Genomic DNA, 19,087 nt, shown 5'->3' on the forward strand with positions numbered 1-19,087 from the left:
AGGCTGGAGGGCTCCTTGTCCAGGATATCTTAAAATAGGTTCTTGGGGTTAAAGTGTGGGCTTGTTTGCTTTATAAAGTCCCCAACACTTAATAGAGTTTGTGATTCTAGGATTTACAGGATATAAGCAAGTGAAATAAATACTTTTTAAGAACTAATTCAGGCTGGGCACCGTGGCTTACGCCTGTAATCCCAGCACTTTGGGAGGCCAAGGTGGGCAGATCACTTGAGGCCAGGAGTTTGAGACCAGCCTGGCCAACATGGTGAAACCCTGTCACTACTAAAAACACAAAAATTATCTGGACACAGACGTGCGCCTGTAATCCCAGCTACTCGGGAGACTGAGGCACGAGAATCGCTTGAACCCAGGAGGCAGAGGTTGCAGTAAGCCGAGATCATACTACTGCACTCCAGCCTGGGTGACAGAGTGAGTCTCTGTCTGAATTAAAAAAAAAAAAAAAAAAAAAAGAAAAAAAAGAACTAATTTAAAAATCATATATTCTTTGTTGTAATATTATCATGGAATATACTTACAGACAGACAGGACCTGTGCTGGCAAGTACAAGGTGGTGTTTAAATGTTCTCATTTGAAAAGTCAGTACGGTTAGAGCCCCAGGAGTCTAACGGATATGCAGGGTTGTGATTTTTTTGGGGGGTTTCTCCTTTTCCCACCGTGGGTCTGTTGAAGTGGATCATCTTATTTTACCCAAAGGTTCATCGGAAAGAGCTGGGTCGCAGGCTTAGAGGATGGCTCTCGTGCTGTTTGTCCCCTGACTTCCATACGCTCCCCTTCTGTGCCCTGTATTCTCCCTATGTGTCCCGACTCGGAGACATCGCACCTGTGCAGATGCTGACAGACGCCCATAGGTGGCAGCAGCCTTCTAAAGCAACAGCAGAGGTAACGTGGGCATCCGCCTTAGGAGCCGGGGCAGGGTGCAGGGCCAGGGTAGCCGGTGAATGTTCACACAAGCTGTGCACTTTCCTTTCCAAAGCAAAAAAGCGACTCTGTCCTGGCACACGTTAGAATATTTGTTATTTTAAATAGAACTAATACTCAAGATGGGAGGGAACAAAGGCAGCAACTCCCAGCCTCTTAAACTTCAGGTTTACATACCTTCAAAAACAAGTTGTACTCTTTGTCTGCGATTGTTGTTTCTAACGTATGTTGGGCTCTTATCATTTCCCAGCAGATGCAGGCACAAGGACGAAACTTGCTCACTCTGCCTATAATCAGTTAAGAACAGATGTCCAAATAGATATATCTCTCCCTAAACCTTAAGTAAAGATAATGTATGCAGAGTAAACAGAAAAGTGGGCATATTTGCCCAAATACAGATGGCTTAGCCGGATAGAGGTGTGTTGCAGAAGTCATTAAACATGAAGGTTCAATAACGTCACATCAAAATACGGTATTTTACAAGAAAAATAGCTGATACCAGTGCTATTGGGTTTGTCTTTCCATATTCAGTGTTGCTGTCTCTGAATGCCTCTGCGGGCAGCAAGAACTAATGGGACGTCTTGGAAAACTCAGCCTGTTCTATGGGGATACCCAGCAACTGTCCAGGACATTTGTTGAAGCATTCTGCTGACTGCAGCAAGCCAGAAAATTAGAGCAAGTGTTTTTCACCTAAAGCCAGGTTCCAGAAAAAAAACAAACAAAAAAACAAAGAGGCCGGGCACAGTGGCTCAGGCCTGTAATCCCAGCACTTTGGGAGGCTGAAGCAGGCGGATCACGAGGTCAGTAGATTGAGACCATTCTGGCTAACACGGTGAAACCCAGTCTCTACTAAAAATACAGAAAATTAGCCGGGTGTGGTGGCACGCGACTGTAGTCCTACCTACTCAGGAGGCTAAGGCAGGAGAATTGCTTGAACCCGGGAGGCGGAAGTTGCAGTGAGCCGAGATTGCGCCACTGCACTCCAGCCTGAGCAACAGAGGGAGACTCTGTCTCAGAAAACAAAACAAAACGAAACGAAAAAAGCTTTGCACGGGATCTTGGGTCAAAGATCAACAGACTTCTAAATGCCTCCACCCTGTAATATGCATGGTCTGCCTCCCAATTCTGAGTTAAAAAATAATGTTTTTTTGTTTGTTTGTTTTTTTAAAAAACAACCTAGGTTAGGCTGCCATGCACCATTCTCTAAACTCTTTGTGTATTTCTCCTAAATATTTTATATTTATTTTTGAATAGGTAATTCACATAGTTTAAAAAATTAAAAATGTATTTAAAGGAATACAGTGAAAAGGCTCTTTCAGATGCCTGCTACTCATCTACACGTTACCATTGTCATGAATTTTTTATGTATCCTTTCAGAGTAGGAAGGCACACAAATAAAAGTAAATAAATATCCGTATTTTTTTCCTTTTTAACACAAAAAAGGGAAACTCTGTTCACACTATTCCACCTCTTGCTTTTTTAAATAACACTATAGGTTGGAGAGCTTCCCGTATTAACCTAAAGAAAGTTCTCTTATTCTGGTTTACAGCTGTGTGATAGCCCATTACTTGGGTAAATCATATACCATATTTTATGAACTAGTTCTTTATTAATAGATTATTTCCTGTCTGCAATTACAGACAGTGCTGTAACTAATAATCTCAAAATATATCTTTTCAATATGTGCCTGGACATCTATGTGATAAATGGCCAGAAGTGTAACTGTTGGGTCTGAGAGCAGATGTTTGTCATTTTAATGCTTTTCATCTGAATCTTGCACATGTTGTGTTGAGTTTATTCCCATGTATTTTATCTCTGGGTTGCTGTTGTAAATGGGGTCTTTGCTTCCATTATATCTTCTAACGGGCTACTGTTAATATATATGAAAGCTATTGATTTCTGCGTAATAATTTTATACCTTATTCCTTTAGTATATTCTCTTATAGTTTTTAAAATTGATCAATGAGTTGACTTCAGTTTTCCAAATATTTAGTTTTATTGTCATCTGCAGATAGTAATGGTTTTACATTTTCTGTTTCACTTTTAAATCTCAATTTTTTCATCAAATTTTATATATAATTCTACAGTGAAATATTAAATAATAATGGCATTAGTGGGCATTCCTGATTTCATCCTGACATTTAATAGAAATGTCTCTAGTACTGGCTTTTGAATTGAGATACCAATATTTTATTATATTAAAGAAGTTTTATATTTATTATATAAAGTATTATATTGAAGTGTTCATGTATTTCTACTTTATTATTTTCATCAAGAACATTATTGAAATTTTTTAAATGCCTTTGAGAGACTATGTAGATAATGATGTGATTTTTCTATTAAGATGACAAATTATATAGATTTCCTAATACTGAATCAGCTTTGAAATTCTAGCCTTAGCTCTACTTGATTATAGTTCTTTTAATGTGTTGCTAAATTCTGTTTGTTAACATTTATTTAGGATTTTGGAATCACTATTCATAAGTGAGATTTGTTGATAGGTTGGTTTTCTTAAATTTCATAACATTTAGGTATTAATATAATTACTTTAAAATTTTTCCTGCAATATTATTTATTTCCTCCAGGTTTTCAAATCATTTCCAGAGATTTCAGGGAAGTAGTCTCATTCATTTAATCATCTCTGTTATTTTGGTTATATTCCCTTTTCCATTTCTTTTTTTTATTTTATATTGTATGTTTACCCTTTGCAAAAAGTAGGTTTTTCAGCTTATATGTTTTTCTCATAAACGTTTATAGATTTATTTATTAGGGCTACTGTTTCTTTGTCTTCTAACTCATTAAATTCTGCTTTTATCTTCATTCAAGGCTTGTGTCGTAGTTCTTTTTCTAACATTTTGGATAAGATAGAAATGTGTTTGTTTTCCCTCATTTTTTGACATATGTTCTTGTTACTGTTATGAGGAGGTTATTGTGCACGGCTTTAGCTGTGCTGGATACATCCTCCCCTGTCGTGTTTTTATTCTAGTCATGTTCTAGATCAGTGCTATGCAGTAGAACTTTCTGGGATAAGGGAAATGTCATTGGCCATCTGTGGGTATTGAGAACTTGAAATGCGGCTGGTATTTGTGAGTTGAGGAACTTAATTTTTAATTTAACTTTTAAATTTAATTTTAAATAGCCACACACGGGCCAAGCATGGTGGCTCATGCCTGGAATCGCAGCACTTTGGGAGGCCAAGGCAGGCAGATCACAAAATCAAGAGATCGAGACCATCCTGGCCAACATGGTGAAACCCCGCCTCTACTAAAAATATGGAAATTAGCTGGGCATGGTGGTGCGCACCTGTAGTCCCAGCTACTCGGGAGGCTGAGGCAGGAGAATTGCTTGAACCTGGGAGGCGGAGGTTGCAGTGAGCTGAGATTGCGCCACTGCACTCCAGCCTGGCGACAGAGTGAGACTCCGTCAAAAAAAAAAAAAAAAAAAGCCACACATGGCTCATGGCAACCACATTGGGGGGTGTGTAGCTAGACATTTTCCAGTTTTCATTTGTATTTCTCCTTTTATCCAATAATTACTCAAAATATGGGGCTTTTTTTTTTAGCATGTCACTGATTAGGAGATAGAGTTTTAAAATATTAAAAAATATATATATTTTAAATATAAATATAAATATTTTAAATATAAATATAAATATTTTAAATATATATATATTTTAAAGGTTGAAAGAACTTTTAGTTATCCAATTTCATTAACTACTAGTCTTACTGCATTGTGATCAGAGAAAACTGCCTGTACTCTTTGTAGTTTGGGGGCATTATTTAGGATATCTTTGTGACCCAATGTATACTGTATGTGGATATACAATGTGTACTGAGAGCACTGGGGACACTTTGAAAGGGTTTATTCAGTGTCTTCAGGACAGAATGTTAGATACACATTGATCAATCATGTAATGTTATTTAGAACTACTGTATCCATATTTTCTTTTGTACTTGATCTGTCATGACTGACACAGATAAATTAAGATTTCCTTCTACCAGTTCGCTTCAATTTCTTGTGTCTCCTTTAATCCCTGCTTCATGACTGTGGCTGTTATTTTATATTTAGTGCAGGGCTAATGTGTTTTCATTATGACTCACACAAGTTGGCATTACAAAGTGCCCTTGTCCGTCTTGTTCTGGCCTGAACTCCATGCTGTCTGATATGAAAGTTTGTGATCATTCTCTTTTCAATTGCATTTGACTAGCGTATCTCTATGTGTTATTTTATATTTATATACTTTTATTTCCATGATTTTTGAAGCTCTGTTTTAGGAATGCTGCTTTCATTTAGCATCGAGTTGTGTTTGGTTTTGATCCAACCTGAAATCCGTTTGTATTAATAGATAAGTTAAACTCATTTAACTTGTTAATGTGATAGATATGTCAAGCTTTAGTTCTACCTTTTACGTTTATGTGTTCATGATATCTTAAAGGTCTTTTACTATGCACTCCATTAATAGTACTTTCATCACAGAGTTAAAAAATATTTTTGTTTAATGGTTGGTTACCCTTATAATTGCAAATTTATGCATTATCACCAGCACTCTCTTTAGTTCATAGCTATTATCTCCTCCTCCCTACTCTCCATGACCCAATTTCATTTAATAATATTACCTTTCTTGGTACTTAACTATGTAGTATGAAATATGCTACTGCTTCTGTTTCCTGGTTTGTGAATTTTAAATGATACCTTTTATATCTAGCTTTATAGATGAAGCAATTAGCAAACCTATCTACTCATACTCTTTCCCTCTTCCTCTCCTACGTTTATCACTCATAGCGTTTATACCTTGTTTGGGCATATACTATTTGTATTTTATCCTGCCTCACTGATCCCCCACCATTTCTGTCTTATTTGTACAGTTGAACATATTCATGCAGTACTATTAGTCTTTTGCTATACTTTTCTCAGTTTCTCAGTCATCTCTTAGTTGAAGAAACCTCATTCTTCAGCAGTTACCCCAACATGGGCTTATAGGAAAAATATAATCTGAGGTTTGCAGATCAAAACTCTTTTTTGGCATTGGTTATACTATAAGGAGAGCTTGGCCTCATGAAAATCCTTGGTCCACAATTTATTTTCATCTATGTCTTATAAGCATTGTTTCTCGGTCTACATGTTGCTCTGGAAACATCTAAAGCCAGCCCTATTTGTTCCCTTGTTTTAGTGACAGTATTTTTACCTGGCTTCCCAAAGATGTCTCCTTTCATTTTTCTAGTTCAACAATTTCACAAAATTATATTTTGATGCTGACAATTTGCGGTGAGTATTTTCTGGCTCCATAGTATGTCTGTTCAACATGCAGATTTGTTTCATTTTATTTAATTTATGCCTTGCCTATTTGTTCTATTTCATTCATCTTTGAAAATTCTGGCTGGGGGCAGTGACTCACACCTGTAATCCAGCACTTTGGGAGGCTAAGGAGGGTGGATCACTTGAAGTCAGGAGTTTGAGACCAGCCTAGTCAACATGGCGAAACCCCATCTCTACTAAAAATACAAAAATTAGCCAGGTGTGGTGGCATGTACCTGTAATCCAAGTTACTTAGGAGGCAGAGTCAGGAGAATCACTTGAACCCAAGGGGCAGAGGTTGTAGTGAGCTGAGATGGCGCCACTGCACTCCAGCCTGGGTGACAGAGACAGACTGTGTCTCAAAAAAAAGAAAGAAAGAAAGGAAGGAAGGAAAGAAGAAAGAGAGAAAGAGAAAAAGAGAGAAAGAAAGAGAGAGAGAGAAAGAGAGAAAGAAAGAAAGAAAGAAAGAAAGAAAAGAAAGAAAGAAAGAAAGAAAGAAAGAAAGAAAGAAAGAAAGAAAGAAAGAAAGAAAGAAAGAGAAGAAAAGAAAATTCCAGTGGCATTTATTTTACATCTATCATTTTCTTTCTTGGGCTTTTTCACTATGTGTCACTATATTACTTTATTTTATTTTTCTCATTTCTATCCTTCAGGACCGTTTGTCTTTTTATCACACCGTCGATTCTCTCGTGACCACTGGATTTCCTTTTCGTTTCTATGATGGTTTTGCTTTTTCTTCTATTTATTTTCTGAGTTCTCCTCACTGCTGTCTTATAACCTGCAGTTGTCTCTCAGCATTCTCCTGGAATTATTATATTTCCACTTTGTGGCATTCCTTCTTAGAAGCAATTGCTTCATTATGCTCCTTAAAATCATGGCAAAATGTTTGGTCGCAGTTCATCTTTGCTCAGTGGCACTGTTTTTAGGAGAATAATCCGTATCAGTTGGAAAGCTTTGCAGATCTTTTCCACATATTTATTCATAATAAATTTTCTTACTGTTTGTCATTGAAAACTTGGTTTTTTTATGACCCAGCTGTTGGCAGACTAGTCCTACAGGCAGAGACAAAGCAGGGCAGTCCTGGCGTCACAGCAAAGGGCTTATTCCTTCACTGCCACATTAACAGACTGCTCACTGTGAACATTGCTCTTCTGTGTGAGACTGGATTTCCATTTCTGGGGCCATTGTGACTTCTGCCACCAGCTTTCCTTGTCCTGGCACAAGATATCCACTGTTGCAAATAAGAAATATAGCTCTTGCACTACCTGACAATCAATACTTGCATTTTTATGGATCTTCCTGAATTTTCCTTCTTATGATTCCACTCATTACTCTCCGAGCTTCTGATTTTTCCTACTCTTCCCTACTGCTCTTCCTCCCATCTGCTTCTGCCTTATTTGGAGCTTTTGAAAATCCCTACAGGTGTTTTGAAGTCAGCATATCATCTGATTTCTAAATTTCATGGACAGTTGAATTTGCAGGACTTAGCTATTCTTCTAGTTTTTTGTTTGTCTGCTTGCTTCTTCAGGAGAAGAAGGAGAAAGCACTGATGGATATAGTCATATTCATAAGAAGATCTCTTCCAAGTGTTTGATGCAACCTCTGCTTCCACCATCCCATCTTCTCACACTCCCTTTTGTGCTAGTTCTTCTCATCTGCATGTAGCTTCTTTCCTGTCATTTGACCATCATGTAGAAGCTCTTTTTTCAAGAACGTTTTCCTTCTGAAAACCACATATGTCCCACTGTCATTTCTGCACATCTATTTCATTATCAAACTTGAAAATGTATCCCTCTTATCCATTTCCTTACTTTATCAAAAACATTGGAAATGCATAACATATGGAGTGTACATTAACTTAGTTACCATCATTTTAGTTGTCCATCACCACTACCTAATCATGATGGTTAGTTCATGGATGAATTTTCAACGAACACGCATGCAACAATGCTAGGTGTGTCAATGATGGTTCCTTGACTTAAAGGAAGTATATGATCTGCTTAAATCACCCGCCTTTTTCTATCATCAACTAATTTAAATTAAAAAATGAAATAAAAAACAATAGCAGGGAGCCTTGAAGGTAGGTTGAAAACTGTCTACTGAGTCAGTAGATATTTTTATCCAAACAGACAAGAAGACAGCAAGCCCCTCGACTTGTGGTTTCCATTCTCTCATTTCCTGTGTGCAACCACATGAACCATCTGCCCTCCCTGACTCCCTGCCTCTACATCTAGAGAAGGAGGCGTGGGTGTTCTCTAATTCCCCTGGTGTGCTTGACTTGTTCCCCACCACCCAAGGGCTAAGGCTTAGGCACTGCGTTGAAAACTTCAGCACAGCAGGGAACCTCAGCCACTCTGTCTTCTATCCAACCTCCCTCATGTTTTCTCTGTACTCTTGTCTCTATTAGTTGGCACCTGGGCCTCTGCCTGCCTTCACCTCCTTGTCTCCATCCTTGCAATGAATGCCGTAGTATGACCACCTCTCCTTCTCCAGTGTAACTTCACTCTGGCACTATTTTCTGAAATTTGTGGACCCTCCATGCTGCAGCTACCCTAAGCCCACTCTCCTGAGAAGCCCCAGTTCCCAGAACGGAAGTCCAGGGCAGGCCTCAGCCCCCACACTTCCCTAAACAGCAGCTGCCTAAGAGTCTGTGAACCTGCACAATTTTCAATAGCAGTGTCTCAACAATTAGCCAGTGCCTCACAAGTGGGGCAGATGGTATAGCCACAAATGAGAGTTTCATGTTTCTTCTGATTGAAATGCATTCCTATCTAAAGGCTGTTTCCTTTTAGAGACAAACTAATTTTTTCTCTTTCGTCCTTTGCCTGGGTTTTATGTTTATTTCTACAAGCTGGCACTTCCGATGGTTTCTAGAGAGCTCATTGGTGCTCTCTCTCTCTAACACACACACATACACACACACAAACACACACACACACACACTATGTACACATCTCACAGGAGATGGAAACTTGTTTCCATTATGGGTCCTGAAACAAAGCTCTGTGGATATGCATGTGCTACTCAGATTTTCTATCCCAGGAAATGAATGTAAATATCTACCTCCCCAAGAAATTTTTTTTTCAGAGACAACAGACCTCGGAAGACAAGTGGAAGTCAAAACTCTCCTTGAATGCGGTTCTTGGGAGTTGGAAATCTCCATTGCCGTTGCTTCCCCATGGAAGGCTTTGCAGTGCTAAGTGGCTTATCTCCATGACAACCAGAAGAGCTGTTTTTTTTTTTTTTTTTTTTTTTTTTCTGCTGGACATTTTTTTCTAGATTTTACTTCATATTTAAAATAATTAAAAGTGTTTATCTCAGTACACCACAACCAGTCATTTACTGTGCCAGTGTCAGGAGGCAGTTCACATCTGTTTGGGGTCCACTCAAACCACCTCCATGCTGTCGGCCTTCAAAGTTTCCAAGAGGTTTGGTTTCTCTTTGAAATCTGGCTTCTCACTTGCTCACTGTATAACTTTTAAACAGATTAATTTTTTTTAGTTCCTTATATATAAATTTTCTGCATGTAAAAATTTAAGATAATTTTATGTCTTAAATAATTTTATGTCTTCAAATCTTAAAAAGAAGAGCAGAGAAGAGGTATTAGATAAAGTGTGAGAGACTGCCTGATAGAGCTGAACACATGGGAAGCATACAAAATATTCTTCTCTCTGCTTGTTTGTTTCCTTAGCAGAATATCTGGCTGCAGCTTACTGTAGCCATCCTGTCATCAGTTCCCAAACGGGAGGAATGCCATGGTCTCTTGACAGGGGCTCTCTTGCATTGTTGGTGGCAAGGGCCTGCTGTCCCGTCAGGTTGGCCCATTTATCCAGTTACTCATGAAATATCTTGTTCTCTCAGAGAATCAACCAGCGGCTGTGTGCTGACTTCACAAAGAAAAATCCATTCTCTCACCAAGTAGTTGTCAAGCATAATAAAGAAAAACTGGCAGAATAATTGGGGTGGTTGCTGAGTCTAACTCAATATCATATGAAAGAAAATATATGGAACAACGGTGTTTAAAGAGAACTGCACACCTCTGTTTGTATGGCAGGCTCAAACACAGCCAGTCAGACATATGTAGAGTCAAAGTGAGGAAGTGGAGGTCATTTAGACTACTGGTAGACCCAGAATTCGAGCCAAAACAGAAGCAGAAAACAGAAATAGATGCTTGAGGATCTGTCTCTCTGCCAAGCCAACCCAGCAATTCTCATCAGAAACCTCAACAAACAATTGGAAGAGAAACAGGTAGAAATTGTGGTTCAGTTTTAAGGTATCATTGTGTGTATTCTGAAGCACTTTCTTCTTCAAAATGGAAATCATTTTATTGTCTTATTTAGTTATAAATGTGATGAATACTTGCTGCAAAAACAATAAGAAGAAGCAGTTTTATTTAGTTAAAATGTGATGTAAAAACAACCAGAGGCTACAAAAAATAGAAAAAAGAGAAAAAGATGAAAGAAAGGCAGAAAAAGATGAGAAGAAAACACGTGAAAGGGATCATAGTATGCCACCCCAAAATATATTATTTTGTGATATTGATTATTTTGAGCTGTAGATGATCAAGAAACAGCAGATCCAGGAAGATTATTTTGAGCTGAAGATGATTGAGAAATAGCAGATCCAGGAAGAGCTGTCTCCCCACTTTCTATGTATATAAAAGTGGGGCATAAATTTTCTGTAAGAAAAGTACCCTCCAGGTGCCAAAAAGAGGAGAGAATTTTTGTTGTCAGAGATGGGGAGTCGAAGCTGAGATGAATCCATACAAACAAGCCTACTAAAATTGTATTTGCCTTCCATTAATTTTCCCTATGTATTTCTTAGTCACTGTCCCATGGTTTGCCTCCCCAAACCCCTTTCCCCTTGACTGTCCATGTTTCCACAATTTATTATTATCTGTCGAATGATATATAGGTTCTTGGGCCTTTTCACCTCTTTGAATTCTAATTTCTTACATATGAAAGGCCCCATATACACATAAACACATTAGTATCAAATAACATCTGTATGCTTTTCCTCCTATTAACCTGTCTTTTGTCTATTTAATTCTCAGGACCAGCCACAGAACTTAATAGGAGAGAGAAAAAGTCTTTCCTCCCCTATGGAAGGAAGGAAGGAGAATAAAAATAAAGCATGATTGGTAATACAGCCACTTAAGATAAACACTGTCCATTGGCTTTTGATTACTGACCACAGTAATTTATATTCTCCAAAAAAACTAGTGAATTTGTTCAGCAATTAGCACATTGGTGAAGGCATGGAGAGTCATGAGAGCTTGTTCCCTTCACGGAACAGTCTTTAAGTAGAACTATTGCGTACAGTACAAGAGGAGAGTTGTTCCTAGAAGTTAGGTCAGAAGATAGAAGTGAAGGGACAAGATAATAAAGGAATTTATCATCCTAAAGCTTTTGATTTTCTTTCCTCATCTGCTGGATGACACATAATGCAGAATTGGAATGTTCTAGAATGTTCAGAATTTAGAATGGTTCCAAGTTGTCAACCCAATTCTATAAAGACATGTGAGATACTTAAGGGTACAGGAATAGATGCCTATTTTCACTGGCATTGTAATGTGTTAAAGTGTGGAAGAAGCTCCAGTTTTTGCACTTGAGTCACTGTTCAGATAGACCTGTCCATTGATATTCTAAGGAAAATGTTACCAATATGGAAGAATGGGCTCTGCTGTATCAGAAGGAGACAACATGGCATGATGGTTAAGAATTGGACTCTGGGCCAGCCGTGGTGGCTCATGCCTGTAATCCCAGTACCTTAGGAGGCCGTGGCAGGCAGATTATCTGATGCCAGGAGTTCGAGACCAGCCTGGCCAACATGGTGAAAACCCATCTCTACTAAAAATACAAAAAGTTAGCCAGGCATGGTGACGGGCACCTATAGTCCCAGCTACTTGGGAAGCTGAGCCACGAGAATTGCTTGAACCCGGGAGGTGGAGGTTGCAGTGAGCCAGGATCACGCCACTGCACCCCAGCCTGGGAAACAAGAGCAAGACTCTATCTCAAAAAAAAAAAAAAGAATTAAACTCGAGCCAGATTGCTCAGGCTTATCCTAGCTCTGCCACTAGGCTCTCTGACCTTGAGGAAAAGATAGCCTTTTAATTTATCAATTTGGGCAAACATAAAATAGGGAAAATCGCAAACCATCCCTTTTAATATTAGAAAGTGGTGGCTGTGCAGTGGCTCACACCTGTAATCCGAGCACTTCAGGAGGCTGAGATGGGAGAATGGCTTGAGCTCAGACGTTCAAGACCAGCCTGGGCAACAAAGTGAGACCTTGTCTCTACAAAACAAATTAAAAATTAACCAAGTGTGGTGGTGCATGCCTGTGGTCCCAGCTATGTGGGAGGCTGAGCGAGGAGGATTGTTTGAGCCCCAAAGGTGAAGGCTGCAGTGAGCCATGATCAAGCCATTGCACTCCAGCCTGGGCAACAGAGTGAGACACTGTCAAAAAAAAAAAAAAAAAGAAAAGAATATGGTGTAAGTAAATTCACATAAAACACTCAAAACCATGCCTGGCACATGGTAAGTCCCATATAAATGTTAGTTATTCTTAACCCTGTCCTCACCATCTTTGCATCAAGGTTGGAAGAATTATTAACCACTTTCTGTCTCGCTAAGCACATTTTATATGCTGGCATGCAAGGATATGGTAAATACCCATTAGTCTGGAATAATTTAGAACTAGATATAATTTTGCTTATAAAATCAAATGGGGCTGGGCTTGGTGGCTCACACCTGTAATGTTAGCCCTTTGGGAGGCTGAGGTGGGTGGATCACCTGAGGTGAGGAGTTCAATACCAGCCTGGCCAATATGGTGAAACCCCATCTCTACTGAAAATACAACAACAACAAAAATTAGCTGAGTGTGGTGGTGCATGCCTGTAATCCCAGCTACTCTGGAGGCTGAGGCAGGTGAATTGCTTGAACCCGGGAAGCAGAGGTTGCAGTGAGGCAAGATTGCACCATTGCACCCCAGCCTGGGCAACAGAGTGAGACTCTGTCTCAAAAAAAAAAAAAAATCAGAAATTGGTCAAATATCCTCAGAGTTCCTAAAGTTGAATGATGCCATTGCATTTATTCCCTTGCTTGATCTTCTACAGATGCTTACACTCTAAACTCAATATTTTTCTCTTTGCTACTGTTGAGAAACAATAGTTGTCTCTCATGCATTCCTCAGCTATCCCAGTGCTTCCTCCATTGTGAAGGTTTTTTTTTTTTTTTTTTTTTGAGACAGAGTCTTGCTGTGTCACCAGGCTTCAGTGCAGTGGTGCAGTCTCGGCTCACTGCAACCTCCACCTCCCAGGTTCAAGTGATTCTCCTGCCTCAGACTCCTGAGTAGCTGGGACTATAGGTGCCCACCACCACACCTGGCTAATTTTTGTATTTTTAGTAGAGATCGGGTTTCACCATGTTGGCCAGGATGGTCTCGATCTCTTGACCTCGTGATCCACCCGCCTCAGCCTCCCAAAGTGCTGGGATTGCAGGAATGAGCCACCGCACCCAGTCGTGAAGCATTTTTACAGAAGGTAGCTCCATGGCTCTGGGACCCCTTTTATAGACTCTGACTGCATCCCCTTTCATCCGTGAAGTGCTTTCTCCATTTTTCCTCTTCTTCACTCCCTTGCAACAATAGTTTGCAAAGTAGAAATTGTCAAAATTAAATCTCACCTGCCGTGTGTCAACCTACTTAGATTAAATAGCTGATCTGCATCTTTGTTCACTTGTGTCTGAGCAACCAGCGTATTTTTCTTTTTTAAAAATGCAGAATCTATGAACATTAAAATAGATTTGTAATAGACAGAGCCATGCACTGACCATTGCTACAAAAGCATACTTTGCACCCTCAGGCTCTTCACGCTGAAGAGTCTTTCTCTTCCCTCTTATGCTGGGTCTGCCTGGTGCTCTTCTCTACCCCAGCCCCTGTAGTGTTCAGATCAAATCATGCTTTATTAGGTGAAACTCTATTGAATCGTGAAACTTTCAAGCCCATTATAGTATCCTTTGCCATACCTCGCCTGTGTCTGAGGTTACTGAGAGAAAATTGTCTTTTCCTGTCTCATGTCTATGCTGCTTTTTCTTGTGTATTTTTCCAAAATTTGAGAGACACACTATATCCTAAATTTGTATCAACAAAGAAACTACCGCTGAACTATCAATTAAAGATAATAAAGACATCCATGTAATTTTTAAAAAATCAAAATTGCCAGTAACATTTCTATTTTAATACCTCTTTCAGGTAAAAATGTGGAAACCTATTTGAATTCCATAGCAAGTCTCAGTTCAGATGTTCCTCCACTCACCATGGGACTTCGAGATGGTTTGGATAGTTTGTCCTCTCCAAATCTCATGTTGAAATGTGATTCCCAATGTTGGAGGTGGGACCTGGTAAGAGATGTTTCTGTCATAGGTGGATCCCTCATGGTGCTGTGTCCGGGATTGTTTCCTTCCGGTGGGTTCTTGGTCTCGCTAACTTCAAGAATGAAGCTGCAGACCCTCGCGGTGAGTATTACAGTTCTTAAAGATGGTGTGTCCGGAGTTTGTTCCTTCAGATGTTCAGATGTGTCCGGAGTTTCTTCCTTCCGGTGGGTTCGTGGTCTCGCTCTGGCTGACTTCAGGAGTGAAGCCGCAGACCTTCACAGCCAGTGTTACAGCTCTTAAAGGTGGCGTCTGGAGTGGTTTACTCCTCCCGGTGGGTTCGTGGTCTTGCTGACTTCAGGATTGAAGCCGCAGACCTTCACAGTGAGTGTTACAGCTCTTAAAGGTGGTGCGGACCCAAAGAGTGAGCAGCAGCAAGATTTATTGTGAAGAGCAAAAGAACAAAGCTTCCACAGCATGGAATGGGACCCCAGTGTGTTGTCCCTGCTGGCTCAGGTGGCCAGCCTTTATTCTCTTATTTGGCCCTGCCCACATCCTGCTGATTGGTCCATTTTACAGAGTGCCGATTGGTCCATTTTATAGAGTGCTGATTGGTATGTTTACAATCCTTTAGCTAGACACAGAGCGCTGATTGGTGCATTTACAATCCTTTAGCTAGACACAAAAGTTCTCCAAGTCCCCATCCAACCCAGAATCCTAGACAGCTTCACCTCTCAGTGGCATCCTCATGCTAATGAGTAAGTTCTCACTGTGTTAGTTAATGTGAGAGCTGACTGTTAAAAAGAGCCTGGCACCTCCTCTTCCCTCTCTGGCTCCCTCTCTAGCCATGTGATATGCTGGCTCCCTGTTTACCTTCTGCTATAATTGGAAGCTTCCTGAGGCTTCACCAGGAGCAGATGCTGGTGCCATGCTTCCTGTACATACTGCAGAGCCATGAGCCAAAATAAACCTCTATTCTTTATAAATTGCCCAGCGTCAGATATTAGTTTATAGCAATACAAATGGACAAAGACAGGCTATGTCCGAATAAACCCATTTGAAGTTGAAAATATCATCACTTGAAAATGCACTTAATACGCCTAACCTATCAAATATCATAGCTTAACCTAACTTACCTTAAATGTACTTGGAACATTTGCATTAGCCTACACTTCAGCAAAATCATCCAACATAATGCCTATTTTTATAATAAAGTATTGAATATTTCATGTTATTTATTAAACGCTGTAGTGAAACTGAAAAAATATGATCACCTGGGTACTCACCATTAACATACACAGCTGAAAGCACACTGGGCCTGAAGAACGTTTGAAGCATTGAACTAAAATGCAGGATGATGGGATACTGCAGCTACAGGGTCGTCAATCTCTCTCTTCTAAGGAGGCTTTGCGAATGGCTGGTGGAAGGCACTGGGGCATCCAAACTGGATGGCTTAGCAGGCATGATGTTCTTTAAGAAGATGTCAAGTATCTGTATTTTACCCTCATGATCCAGTGGCTGACTGGGAGCTGCAGCTCAGCATTGAGAGAGAGCACATACCACTACAGCTACATACCACTACCCTGAAAAAAGATCAAAATTCAAAATTTTAAGTATGCTTTCTACTAAATACATATCTTTTTCACACTATCATAAAGTCAAAAAATCTTAGTTGAACCATTATTAGTCAGGGATCATCTGTGTGTTCAGTTGACCCTCAGTGTCCATGGGTTCCACATTCATGGATTCAACCAACTGTAGGTGGAAAATATTCAAAAACACAAAAACAATAAAAACAACAATAAAACAATAACCCAAATAAAATACAGTATAACAACATATCTATAGCATTTACATTGTATCAGGTACTGTAAGTAATCTAGAGATAATTTAAAATGTGCAGGAGGATGTGCATAAGTTACATGCATTTTCTACACACCATTTTATTTCAGGGATTTGAGCAACCACAGATTTTAGTGTCCACAGGAGTCCTGGAACCAATTCTCCACTGATACTGAGGGATGACTGTATCTGTTCAGTGGGTAAATATTATTCAACTCAATTCTTTTCTTCTAGCTTCACAGAATGACAAATATAATAAAATGTGTTCTTTGTCCCTTCTGTAGTGGACATGCTTAAATTTTGTGCTATTATGCACAACATACATTTTTATCCATCAGCTAGATAATCGAGCTTAATAATTTTTGGAAGACCATAATCAATGCCAACTTCCACTCATCTTTCAAATTTCAGCTTACCATGTCACTTTTTCAGCAAAACTTCCCTAACCCAAGGTTAGGTTATGTCACTTAATTGCAATCCTACAAAACCCCATCTTTCTTCCTTGTGCATAATTACATTTTTAATTAAATACTTCAAGTCTTTACTTGTCTAATGCCTAGCTCTCTTCTAGATGGTAAGCTCCATGAATGCACGGTCTCACTCACCAGTGCTTAGTAGAGGGCAAAGTCTTTGTAGGTCATCTTTAGGCCTTGGTTGAACAGACGCAGGCATTCATGAATGAATGGATGGATGAATGAATGGTAACAACACATCTGCAGTAGAATTTTCAGAATCATCCCTGGATCGTTATTTGGGAAGCGTAACGGCTACGGTTTGAATGTTTGTCCCCTCTCAAAGTCATGTTGAAACTTAATGCCCAATGTAACAATATGAAGTGGTAGGGCCTTTAAGAAGTGGGTAATAGATTAATCTATTCATGGATTAATGGGTTATCACAGGACTGGGTTAGTTGTCACCAGAGTGAGTCTGTTATAAAAGACAGTTTGACTCCCTCTCCTGCACGACCTATTGCCCCGTGATGCCTTCTGCCATGTTATGATGCAGCCTGAAGCCCTCACCAGAATGTGCTGCCTGACCTTGGACTTCCCAGCCTTCAGAACTGAAAGAAATAAATTTATTTTCTTTATAAATTACCCAGTCTGTGATATTCTGCTATAGCAACAGTAATGGACTAATACAATAACTGATTATCTTCTCAGAGAGATGCAAGCATTATCAATCTTTAAACTCTTCTAGTTTTCAGAGTTCTTAATTAGGATGAAGAATTTTGAACTTCTAGCTCAATTAATTAAACAGTTCTACATACTCTTCTCTCTCCTCCCAGAGAAGGATTATAGGGGAACACATAAATGGTGCCTGAGGAATTCTCTTCTAGTATCACATTTCCAAAACCGTATCCTTCCCACTAAGCCAGCTAAAGTCTTGTAGAATGTAACATACTTTTGCAAATGCTTTAAGCCTCCTGAGAACTGACTTTATTGACTTAATTGGCTCCATTGACTTAGAATGACAAACTCAGAAGTCTCATGTCAATCAGATCTTAACTGACTCCCAGGAAGCCTAGGTTCTTATTCTTCAGAATACAAATGATAATGATAATGACAGCAATAACACTGCTCTCTCAGGCACTGATGAACACTGCTATTCATATTCCAGGCACTTTCTATTTAAACAGAGAGAGAGAGAGAGAGAGAGAGAGAGACAGAGTGTGTGTGTGTGTGTGTGTGTGTGTGTGAGAAATATGTCACATGGTGACAAATGTGATGGAGATAAATAAGGGTGACCAGGGAAGTTGTATTGATAAGTGACACATAGGTAGATATTTGAAGAACCTGGAAGAAGGAATCATGGAGATACCCAACTAAAACAATTATGTAAACAGGCCAAGCCTGGTCTCCTTGAAACAGCAATAGGGAGAACAGGATGGCTGTTCCCAAATAGTGCTGGGGGTATCCCGCTAAACTCTGCCTTATCTCCCAGAAGACCAAAAAGGTTAATTCCGCTTCTTCATCTTTTGGGTTTATACCCTAGGGACTGTGGAGAGAGGCCCATCTTCTTGGCTCTAGGGAAGGGAAGGGCAGTACAGATCTGCACATCTGCTGCACATTGGAATATTCTGCAAGCCTTTAAAACTGTGAGGCCCAGGTTGCACCCCATACTAATTAAGGCAGACCCTCTGAGGGTGAGACCCAGAAATCAGTGTTTTTGAAACCTTTCCAGGAGAATCCAAAGTCAAGTGCACATGCTGGAGCCGACTCACACCAGCTCCCAAGGGCAAACAGTGTACACTGTTACAGGGATAGAATAAGGATACATCTGGCCTTTAACGTGGTTCCTGACACACAGCTTCAAAAACCCTTGGAATTTCCTGAGTGACAGGCATGTCTTTTGTTATTCATAATAAGCACCTTTAGACCGTACCTGAGTTTATGCTAATAAGGTGACTCCTGGTGGGCTCTTACATGGTTGGGGGGCAAGGCAGCATATGGGGGTAGGAGAGTTGTGGGGGGCAAAACAGAAAGACCTCAAATGTGATTGGAGGGTTGGAACTTTCAGCCAGACCTATGACTTCTGGTGAGGGGAGAGGAACTGGAAATTGTATTTAATCAAATGGCCAATGATGTAATCAATCATGCCTATATAATGACATCCCATATAAAAACTCTGGATACCAAAGACCAGGG

General features: G+C 39.8%; 1 long non-coding RNA gene across 1 annotated transcript in view; it reads right to left on the reverse strand.

The window, feature by feature from the left end:
* Positions 1-612: 612 nt before the first annotated feature.
* Positions 613-19,087, reverse strand: part of LOC134761998 (uncharacterized) — a 68,876-nt gene continuing 50,401 nt past the window's right edge. The window contains exons 3-5 of the long non-coding RNA XR_010141432.1: positions 15,887-16,183; positions 1,114-1,223; positions 613-1,009 (exon numbers count right to left, since the gene is read on the reverse strand). This is a non-coding gene — a long non-coding RNA (uncharacterized LOC134761998). The remainder of the gene's footprint in view (positions 1,010-1,113; positions 1,224-15,886; positions 16,184-19,087) is intronic.

Source organism: Pongo abelii, chromosome 8 (assembly GCF_028885655.2).
Source record: "Pongo abelii isolate AG06213 chromosome 8, NHGRI_mPonAbe1-v2.0_pri, whole genome shotgun sequence".
Lineage (NCBI taxonomy): Eukaryota > Metazoa > Chordata > Mammalia > Primates > Hominidae > Pongo > Pongo abelii.